This window comes from Macrobrachium nipponense, chromosome 5, assembly GCF_015104395.2.
Source record: "Macrobrachium nipponense isolate FS-2020 chromosome 5, ASM1510439v2, whole genome shotgun sequence".
Lineage (NCBI taxonomy): Eukaryota > Metazoa > Arthropoda > Malacostraca > Decapoda > Palaemonidae > Macrobrachium > Macrobrachium nipponense.
Window position 1 is genome coordinate 10,197,959 of NC_061107.1, and position 12,584 is coordinate 10,210,542.

Consider the following 12,584-nt stretch of genomic DNA (forward strand, 5'->3'; position numbering starts at 1 on the left):
GTGTATTTTGGAAGTAATGCTCTATACATACTGATCTATTTAGCTATTAATTTGTTCTATATTTTCTAGTAACTGATTTCTTCTTTACGCAATTTCTATTACCATTCTGTTACCTCTTTCAAATGAACGACATAATATTCTTTGGAAGCTGGAATTTCAAGTCAGTGGCCCCTGTGATGGGCTTGTTCCATGGGCATAGGTTTCATCTTCTTAATAGTAATAATCAATACTTGCCATGGAATATAAAATTTAGGGCAGAGGTCAGACAAGCGCTTTGACCTATGATGAGGTCATTCAGCTCTGAAATGGAAACTAAAAGTTTGAAGGTTTATCTAAAGGTGTAACAGGAAGGAAAACCTCAAAGTAGTTGCACTATGAAAAAAAAATTGTTAGGAGAGGGCTAAGGAAAGCAAGATGGAAGAAAGAAAATATGAACGGAGGAACATTAAAAGGAATGAAAGGAGTTACTGCTAGAGGCCAAAGAGACACTGCAAAAAATCTTAAGTAATGCCTACAGTGCACCACGTGAGGTGCACTGGCGGCACTAACCGCTACTGGGAAAAATTAATAGTGATGTGTGCCGCTAAATTACTGAACTTATCAATATTATTCAACTTCGTTCACATTTTAACAACACTGTAAGACATTTGACCTTGAAAATAAAAATATAAGTGACCAAATTATATTGTTTAACCAAACCAACAGTAGTAAAGATAATCACACACACCCAAAATACGTGTATATATACATACATTATATATATATATATAATATTATATATATATATATATATATATATATATATATATGTGTATATATATATACATTATATTTTATACACACACATACACACACACACGCACACACACACACACACACACACACACACACACACACCACACACATATATATATATATATATATATATATATATATATATATATATATATATATATAATATCTAATTACTTTCTTTAACTTTATAAAAATGAGATGATTTCAAAAGCGCATGAAAATACATCATATTTCCTTAGAAAGCAAATTAATTATAACATAGCTGTAATATTTGTTATGTATTCCCTATAAAATCAGTTTCTCATAATCCTTTATGAATGCCTTGTGTAATAGCCCTCACACTTTCTCTCTCTCTCTCTCTCTCTCTCTCTCTCTCTCTCTCTCTCTCTCTCCTTATTTCTCGAGTAGAATCGGCGTCAGTAGCGTCGGTAACGCCAGACAACTTGCAATCAATCAGTCAACCAACCTAGCCCTGGGAGACCCGTAAACCCTACGGCATTTGCGCGCCAGTTATCATTACGCCGAAAGTTCTTTAAATATTTCCTAAGATAAAGCATTCTTGACTGAGTTTGTTTTAGCCCTTTTATTTTTCAGTGATTGCTGTATACAATTTAACTAGACAGATTCAGTCATCGATCAACTAAAAAAAAAAAAAAAAATAATAATTTTATTAAAACTAGCAAATTTGTTAGTCCATTGTGGTACAACAAACAATCTGATCAAGGTCCTTTAAATAGTATATTTAAAGGACCTTGAATCTGATATACGAACGCTCCTGAACTTGCTTTGTATACAAACTGGAATAAATGACAAAACGCTTCTTTGAATTAAGATATTATAAGAGCTCATTTGTTCTCTGAAAAGCAAATTGTAAATCTATGATGAATGACCACAAGCTATGACGTGGCAAAAAAAAAAAAAAACAAAAAAAAAAGATTGGTTAGAACAACTGAATATAAATTCATATTTTGAAAGATGTCCCTTTGTTGAAAAGCTAAAATTCCCGACTAAGCAAATCTTTCAAAACTCTTTAAACGATTTAATTATAACGGGAAATACTTTATATTTCAGATTACAATAATTTTGTATAAACATTACCAGTCCAACTCAATTAAGAAAATAAATTCCAGCAGTGAAATCGCTACAGGAACTGATTTGGTCATCAAGATCCAGCTTCCTTTTCTTTAAGAATGACGTAACCTAAACTTCACTGTGGCAATAGCCTGACCCTCTCTTATCATATACCCTCCCCCCACAACCCAAAATATTCGCTCGACTTCGCTACGAAACGGATTGTTGTACCTTCGCCATCACAATCGCCTCTGTAGCAGCATCAAAGCTGAATATTTAGTCTCGGCCCATCGTAAATAATCTCGGATAATGACGATGCAAGGTATTGATCACGAGGCGCTTTACAGTACCAACAAACAGCTGTGGGTGGGTGGGAGGGGGAAGGGCGGGGGTGGTGTTGATAATACGAAAATCAAACGGCCGAGCACCAAGCCACTGGGCTCTAAACAACAACAAATACGCGGGTATTAATCTTCATTAGGCGCGATAGTGAATGTTGCGCAGCGTGGATGAGCCGTTATAACACTAAAATTAGGATTCGCCGCTGGGCAGAACAAGCACCGCGTGTTTACTTGGGTCCGTTCTTTATGACCGAAGCTGCAACGCCAAGGCGTGAATTATCATCGCTGCACATTTTTGTCGATTTGTAGACTTTTGTTTCTATGTCTGTGTGTGTGTGTATGCGTGCTTTCTCTGACTTACACCGAGGTAAACCCTGCTGGTAAAGTTCGCTAAGCAGGTAAAGCTCATTATCACATCTTTCACAAGGACAATTGAGTAAAGATATGAGAAAAAATGTAGTTTTTCTTAAACGACTTTTCGATTTGCAAGTTTTGTGTGTGTGTATGTGTGTGTTTTCCCTCTGATTCTTGTACCGAGGTAAGCTTTGCTGGTAAAGTTCACTAAGCAGATAAAGCTTAGTGGTAAAGCTCATTACTACATCTTTCACAAGGACAAATGAGTTAAAGGTATGCGGGAAAGTAGTTTTTCTTAACGACTTTTCGATTTGTAAGCTTTTTGTTTTGCGTTTTTCCTCTGATTCTTGTACCGAGGTAAAACGTCATAAGTACCCTCAAAAAACGTTACACCATATATATATATAATCAGCACACAATCACATGCGGAACAGAAATAAATGCCTGACTCACGTCAGGATCGAATCCCGGTCTTTCAATTGAAAGAACAGACCGCTGACAACCAGGCCACACAAGTCATATAAATCAAGCTGGAACCTTTGGTACTACTGTAGTACCTAAAGATTTACCTGGGTTCGATCCTGATGTGAGCCAGAAATTTATATATATATATATATATATATATATATATATATATAGATATATATATATATATATTGTTTGTAAGTTGGCATGATAATAATGATGTATTCCCCAAGATTAACATTATAAATAAATTCTTTACAATTTTATCCCGAATGGTATAAATTACAAGAAGTCTAAGCACACAAATAAATGCAGACCCCAATTATAAAAGAAAGAGAAAGTTATACTACCAGTGCTCTTATGGCTTCTTATGCTCTATGATAATGATAGTATATTTTGCTAGAGCATAGACCTGGGAATTAGATAGGCAAATATCCAACACTAGGAAAATACAATTGTGGGTTGGATTTTTTTTCCCAATGATAGCAGTAATGCTCAACTCTATGATAATAATGATAATAGTGATGATAATGATGATGATGGTGAATGGATAATCATTATAGAACTGCAATTCCTAATAGTTGGTTATATTCATAAATACGTTCCGAGCAGTAATATTTATTGACATAAACTATATTCTTATGAATATGTAGAAAAAAATGCCAGATAATGTTCATTTGATTTATACAGTGCATTATATAATTGCATCTATGACCATTAATGATACTAATGTTAATACTAATACATAATACTTTCGTTATTATGAAGACAAATGCTACTCTTCTTTCATTTTTATATTCATTTATAGTTATTCTCTTACTATTCCAGCTGTCATCATGACGATGTTGGAATAGTTGTCATTTGCATTTGATCAGTTATCTTAACTCTTTTCCTACCACTACTGATAACTATGTCCTTGTCGTTCATAATTTGAATGTACTCTGGTATCTGCATTCCATTTTTCCTTTTCCAGGTGTACGGACGAATGAGGGATACTCACCTCACAGCAGCAGCAGCAGCAGAACTGACAGACAGAATATTCGGATGAATCGGGTCCTCAGCAAATAGGCAACGGGAAGAGCATCCCAGCATGACATACGACGAGCGAACGCCGCCAATTGGAGAGGCCCATTAATTCGCTCCCATCTCTTTACCCTAACGAGCGATGACAACAAAGGTCTTCCCCTTGCAAGTGCTGCCTTTCATTTCGCAGATGGGGAGCAAACCTCGCAGCAAGGCTCAACCCCTGCAATTAGGATCAATCCGTGCAAATGTAAACCCGCCGTTGCAAATAGACTCAATCTGTAAATAAATGGGGTCAGAGCTCGGGCAGTCCGGCGCATTCCGAGGACCTTTCTTTCTTTCATCTACTCCACTGGTGATCGCTTTTGAGGGCTGCTGTCTGGTGGTGCTGCTCTGTGGCTGCTGATAGCCTGATGCTGGTATCCTTCCACTGGTATATATCTGCTGGTTTCTGTTTCGTGGTGTCTGTCTTCTAGTTTCATTCTCCTGGTGTATATCTGCGGATGTCTGTCTTCTGGTATCCGTCCAACGTATCTGTCTGCTGGTTTCTGTTTCGTGGCGTCTGTCTTTATTTCCTTTCTCCTGATGTCTATCTGCTCGTTTTTGTCTGCTGGGTCTGTCTGCTACTTTCTATTTGCTGGTATCTGTCTGCTAGTTTTTGTCAGCTGGTATCTGCTAATACCTGTCTGCTTGTATCTGTCTCCTAATGTCTGTCTGCTGGTATCTGTCTGCTAGTTTCTGTCTGCTGGTACCAGTCTGCTAGTTTCTGTCAGCTAGTTTCTATCTGCTGGTGTCTGCTAATATCTGGCCTGCTTGTATCTGTCTCCTAATGTCTGTCTACTAATATGAGATTCAGGGCCTCTGTAACACAGTTTTTTGGACTTTGCTCCTTGTCAAAGCATCGGATGTAGCTGAAAGTTGACATGTATATTTTACAACCACACACAAATTTTGTCAGCATTATCAATAACCTAAACCCAATAGTTTTAATTTTTATAGAGTAAAAATTATCTAGCCGACGCCATGGCCAATGATTACGAGCCAAAGTCGAAAAACATTCATTCACGTAAGCAAAGTAAACACCTTTTGACGAAATGTTGCGCCACCCATCCACTAGACAGAAACCCATTCAGCTTGTTCCATCGGCTCTAAAACCCACAGACTTTATGAATGGCGGAACGATACATAGATGTGGGTGGGCTATCTGTGCTAGCGTAGTAATACTACGTTAGCAGTAGTGCCGCAACAGTATAGCAGTAATATACATGAATTAAACGTTTAGGCCAACTGCTGGGATCCTTGAGGATCATTTAGCACTTCTTACAACTACTCGAGAAATTAGTTTTTTTAATAGCCAGAAATTACATTTTCTATCCAACAATGCCCTATAGCCTTCAGTGTTATCCTGAATTATAAACGCGGCCAAAGTGGGTGGAGCCTCATGAAGTTATCATTCTGACGATGATTATTGGTGAAGGTTTAAAGCCAAAAATACGGTACCGGCTATTTTTTTCAGTAAATAAGTAGATGTCAATAAATAAAAATTGCATGACAGTTTGATATAGCAGTTTATCAAATCAAGCTTGTATACTATTTGTTTTTTGAAAATTTACATTTATTCCCTACATCCTTGTCAATATGATTGTGACCTATAAAGCAGACTGTAATTTCTTAAGAAACTTATTTTGGGAGTTAAACTAATAATCGAAGTGTTTTTGTATTTATTAACATATTTTGTTGGTTTGTTCAATATGACAATTATCATTGGAGAGGTTCCGAGTTCATAAAGGTGTGCTGCTTTGCTTATATTTAAATTTGTTTGTCATTGTTGCCAGAGGTATAGCCTTTGTTACGTATAGCCAATCATCCATCGAGAAAGAGGTAAGAAATGCTGTTACGTAACGAGTGCGTTCGAAACCTTTTGTCTGAGTAAGTTGGGCCGTCTTAAAAAAAAGTCACTTTTATATTGCAAGTACCAAATTTATTCAACCTACGTAATGCAGAATACAGTCAAAATTTATGTGTAGATATAATGTGTATTCTGAATAAGTGTTATATTTATGAAATGCATAGATAAAAAGTTATTGCGAAAAACCGTGTTACAGAGGCCCTGAATCTCATAGTAGTTTCTGTTTGCTGAGATCTGTCCGCTAATTATCTGTCTACTAGTATCTGTCTACCGGTACCTGTCTGCTGGTACTGTGCGCTGGTCTGGCGTCATGTTCGTCTGGTTTGTTTTGATTGAAGGTGTGTGGTCTACCTGATAGAGCTGAAACGTGAGTGAATTTGTATGTGAGGACTTACGTGCTCAGTTGGATGAACGATGTATAATCCTCGGTGACAGAGAGCGAAAGGAAGTGAGATATTTGCATAATAATTCTCTCTCTCTCTCTCTCTCTCTCTCTCTCTCGTTGCTAGAATCTATCCCCATGTCGGTATGAAGTAGACTCTACTAAAAACCGGAAAAATATTTCTACCAGTTACAAGAAATTAAGAAGAAAACATAGTATGAGAGAAATTTAAATAAAGATTTTTTTCATCTATCTTAAAAGAATGGAGTAGTTAATGAAATCTAAAAAATATTTCTAATGTGTATTAAAATGGTGGAATAGTTAAATATGGTGGCCTGAATAAAAAAGATCAATAGATTTGTTCACGTAAAAAATGAAGAAACAAAAGAAGCGAACAAGGTGTGTTATTTAATAGGCAGAATTAAATGGATCAAAATGATAAAGGGAGAACATAAAAGTATGTCGACGTGAGGTCAATATAACTGTTGGAATAATTAGGGCAATGGCGTTGCAGTGCGTTGATATAGAATTACAGTATCTTACTTAAAGCTACGCACACCAACTCATAGTAAAATACCCTATTGTAATAATTTATGCTCAGAAGCACTACAATGACTGACCCCATCTTAGTTCAGTCCTTGGCAATGTAAGTGTGCATTAGCATTCACTGAACTTATTAACACGTATTCTTTGTAGTTGAAATAAACACGTTCCTTTCACTGAAGGGCAAAATAATGGGTATCAGTGACAGGGCGATGTTTTTTTTCATATAGCAAATAAATGGTTCTGCAAACTTCATTTACGCGAATAATCCTTCTAAGTGTAATTATTGTGTTTTGACCTAAATCTAGACTGGCTACTCGTGCACGTAAGCGTGATTGTAATCCTCATACTGAGAGAACGTGCACACACACACACACATACACAAATGCAGATAGGCAGAAAGACACACATTCACACGCACGCACGCTCACAGACACACACATGCGCATATATACGTATATATATATATATATATATATATATATATATATATATATATATATATATATATATATATATATCGAACTACAATGTCCTTTAATACCTAATTCGCTTTACCTCAGAATTAATATATTTTCATATATGCTTAACCGAAGGGGAATTTTTTACCTACTACACCACCGCAAGAGGCTCTTGCTGTGGTGTAGTAAGTAAAAGCTTCACTGACGTTCCTGTATTTGAAAGGCTCCATGGGTTCGCGCCCGGGTCGCATATTTCCCAAGTCTGGAAGAGTCTAGGGATGGGGAAAATTAGGACCAATCAAAGCGCGTGGAGCTGACCATGACGTCACAAGCCACGCCTTTTAGCTACACTCGGTCTCATAGCCATTACTGCCATTCACAATCCCGAAGAAAATCTTCCCCATTTCACAATTTACATCTCTTTAGTCAGAGATATATAAATATAATGAAACACTAATTCAATAAACAATATAGTCTTCAAATGAGATACACCGTGAAATATATCAAGTGTTATTGGCTTCTCCCTCTTGGTAATAATGCTCAGTGCCTCTTAATTCCTGCTCACAAAGTCGATATTTACTGCATAAATAATATATTCATTGCGAGTTACTAAATTACATACTTGATAATATGTGTTTAATGCCCTATAGAAAGAGTTGCAATAACACCTGGTATGAATAAAAAATATGCAAGATGATAAAATTGATGGAATGGTAAAAATGATGGTATATGACCTGTAATTAGCGCTACAGAGTACAGACTACAGAGGAGGCCAAGAACTCGCAGCACTTCTACTCCCATCAAGAATCTTGGACTTTAAAGATGACGATTTTAAGAGCATGGAACGTTTTTCAGGCGTCACTGCTGTTGTTTCAGGCTATAAAAGGGTATTATGTACAGAACTAAAATAATAATTGCCTTATGCTTAAAAGAAATGTGGAGGATACAGTTTTGATGACAAATTAATGCACCCCGTAGGGGGATAGCGCCGTCAGTATACCTCATTAGGTGTAATGTAGGCATTGCTTAAGGTTCTTCCACCGTCCCTTCGGCGCCTAGCTGCAACTAATTTCATTCATTTTACTATTACCTCCGTTCATATTCTCTTTCTTCCATCTTATTGTCCACCCTCCCCTAACAATTGCTTCATAGTGCAACTGCTTTGAGGTTTTCCTCCTGTAACACCTTTCAAACCTTTTACTGCCAATTTCCGTTTCAGCGCTGAATGGCCTTAGTTGCCCCAGTGCTTGGCATAATGCTAAAAATCTATATGTAAAAAAAAATTATGCACTTCATTTAAAGCATAAATTTGGCCATTGAGTGTGAGCTTGGATGAAAATCGTAGTATACTCATATACTACCGTTATCCCTGGCTTTCATTAATACATGTTGAATATTTGCATAAAATTTTCTGTTGAGAGAGAGTTGGATAAAAAGTGTCATTCATAGTTACTTTAAAGCATATCGCAGTTCTAATGAATTTACGCATCAATTCTGCTCTAGTTCTGCTTAGTAAAAAGTCTGCTTTATGTAACTCCGTAAATAGGTAGTATTCTGTACTCCTATAATTGCTAAAAGTATTACATACTAATGAAATATTCATTTTGAATGACAAATACGAAAGGTTTGCTAAGAATAATAAATAAATTAAATAATCAGTAATTTCTTTGTACACAATGAATTTTAAGCAAAAATCACGTAATGGCTTGCTAAAAATATTCAATACTGAATTATATTATCACTTTTTATTTGTTTGTACACAATGTATGAAAAGTAAAAATCAAAAGCAAAACATTTTCAATGAAAACTTTTTATATATTTGTACACAATGAATGACAAGGACCAATCAGGTAAGGACATCTCGAAGGATTTACGAAAACGAAATCCACCTCAAAAGGCAATTTTTTACTACAGGCTTATCAAGTACACCTTGAAAAACCACCGTATTCAGATTAACACTGTAACTATATTTGGTTACAGTAGGCTAACTTAGATCGCCAAAACATCAAAACCGTAGGTTTCCTTTGGTTTCTTTAAGGGCACATTAGCTCTTGAAATAATTTAATGAATGAAACTGATAGTGTCCCTGCAAATAGTAGGGCTTATATCAGTCTGCTTCCTGTTCATGGCCCACTAATGATCAGTATATTGCTTTTATACAATGCCCAGTAATGTGCATTACTACGAAATAACATATGTCCATAGAAATCCGTAGTGTAAGCCTACTCCCTCTCTCTATCTTCCCCTACAAACAGGTCAGATACCATAATTTTTACCATCTTGTATATTGTTTGATTCATCCCATGAGTTATCGAAACTCTTTAGAAATGGCTTTACACATGCATTGTCATGTATATAATTTAGGAATTCGCGATGTGACAATATTATTTACAAGAGGGAGAAGCCAATAATGCATAATATATTTCACAGTGTATCTCATTTGAAGAATATATTGTTGTTCAATTAGTGTTGCATTATGTTTAAATATATCTGACTACAATGTATATGTCATACAAGCTGTAAACTGTGAAATTGAGAAGAAAGTCTTTCTTGGGCATCGTGACTGGCGGCAGTAATGGATATAGGACTGAGGAGGGAGCTAAAAGGCGTGGCTTGTGACGTCATGGATCAGCTCCAAGCGCTCTGATTGGTCCTAATTTTCCCCATCCCTAAACTCTTCCAGACTTGGGAAATATGCGCCCGGGTCCAGGCAAGTCTATTATCGAGAAAAAATTCCCTTCGCGGGGCCGGATACTCAAAACAAGCCTTACGCAAAGGTGCCTTTTGACAAAAGGCGCCTTCCCACAGGCCGCTCGCCCAAGGCGCCTTTTTTGACGAAGGCGGAATCGTATACAGAAAGATTTTCAAAGGCGCCTTTGACTGCCTTTGCACGAAAAGGCTGCCTTTTTGTCAAAGGCGCCTTTGGGATAATCCAGCCAATCACATCGCCCGTAGCATAGCGTGCTAGAGAATGAGAACCAATCACGATACAGCAGCCTATCAGCTGATTGTTGATGGCAGACTGTTTAAGAGTGTCAGAGAGTGATACGATGGACCCTGTGGCTAAGACAGGAAGCAACCTCCCTTCACTGAAGCAGAGTTGTAATAATAATGGTGACAGAAGTGGCGAAAAAAGGAAGGTGGTAATAGTTGGAAGCTTCTCAGAGTGGGTGTTACAAGGAATTTGAGAGATGCTGCATGGCAAGAGGTGACAGCAGCAATGGGCAGTGTCAGCCCCAACCCAAAGACTTTGGAAGGATGTTAGAAAAAAATTCAAGGATTATCGCTAAGAATGGCCCAACATACAACTAAAATGAAGAAGACAGGTAAGATTTTTTGACATATCCTAGAGATAGGCTACTAGCTTAAGTTACCCTAATATAGCATAGACTAATTTCCATACATAGGCTAGGTACCTAGATTGAAGCGAGTTTTGGCTAGGCCGTGGCTTATGTTGTACTGTTAACTTCATGCTAGTTATGATATATGCCTAGTATATATTATATGTTGCTACTTTCAAAATGCATATATCCCCTCTTTGACTGTATAAAATGTCATCATACTATAATGGGCATAATGTCTGTCTGTCCGTCATTCAATCACAGCAAACGGCTGGTCAGATGGGCATGAAACTTGGCAGGGTTATGGTGGGGACCCCTAAGATGGTTTGTGATGGGGTTTTCATCCAACCTACCCCTCTCCTTTGTAGGGGGTGGGTGGGTAGAAGGGATTCCCTGAAACGGAGCTGTTTTCTGGCTGGTGTGAAACGAGGGTGGTTATTCGCGTAGACTTAGTTACTTTACGAATTTTCATACATAATTTCTGTACAACTTCCCCGGAGAAAGTCGCGAATATTTCAGCTCGGACACAATAGAAGATGAAAATTATCATCAATATCCGCAAGATTTTTTGAATAACTTAAATCCATCTGGACTGCCAGTGCACAAAATAACGTTGAAGAAGTACTGCCCGGTAATGTTGCTTCGGAATTTCGATCCTGCCAATGGACATTGCAACGGAACGAGGTACACCGTTATGGAGCTAAACTCCACGTCATCGAAGCAGTGATAGCAACGGGCCCTTACACCGACAAACGTCTGTTCATCCCCCGGATTCCTCTGATGCCTTCGGACAACCAGTTTCCAGTTCCAGTTACGGCGCAGGCAGTTTCCATCAACCTGGCCTTCTCATTCACTGCAAACAAAATCACAGGGCCAGACTTTGGATCATGTTGGTGTGTTTCTGCCGTCATCCATGTTCACGCATGGCCAACTGTATGTGGCGATGAGCAGAGCAACTGACTCTGCCAACTTGAAATTAAGTTGGTGGACAAACTGATAATTATTGTGTACAAAGAGGTACTGTAGTAGTATGTATAAAAATCGCCCTTATTTTATCATTATTGCTGAACAAATAGAATATATAAATTTTTCACTTCGCTGCACCCGTATTTTATCACCCATCGAAGATAGGTAAGTTCGTGCACGGACGGGATGTCGAATGCATTTTTTGTCGAAGGACAAGAAGCAGAAGCCAGGAAGCCGAACGGACAGAAAGCCGAACAGACATAATGACGAACAGACACAATGCCGAACAGACATTAAGTCGAACGGACAAAAGGCCGAATATTGCTAAGTTACGGAAGATAAATATGAGCAAAAATAATAATAGGATGATAACATTTGCTGAGAGATATAGATAACTTTTCACTAATTCGATAATTACCATTTAAACTGCTTGTTTAATTAACAATTACCTAGTTTACTAATACTGCTTTGTAGTTATATATATTTTTTCTTATTATTCAAATTTGACTATAAGAAAAAAAACAATAATAGTTTTTTTTCTTCAGTCGTTTAGGAAATCGATAAGAAGCCTTTTTCTTTGTTTGTTTTGAAAATTTCAGAACACATATAAAAGACAAAAAGGAGCAAAAATAAAAGTAAAATGCTTGATAATTATTTTATTTCGACAATGTTTTTAAAAGTAAAATATTTAAAAATTGTGAGCAGAAATCGTAGAAACGCTAATCCTTCGTCCTTATGATAAGAACAAATATGGATTTATTCTATCGTTAATGGCATCGTATTTCTGTTAGGTCGTGATATATCAATCCCTGCAGAAGCCTGCTCAATTAGAATTTCATTACATGCTTGTTCACTTCTGATAACCTTTAGTAATTTGGTGAGTGTTGGATGGGTTACATTAATTCTCTTTTTAAAAGCCTGATGCCAGCCTTC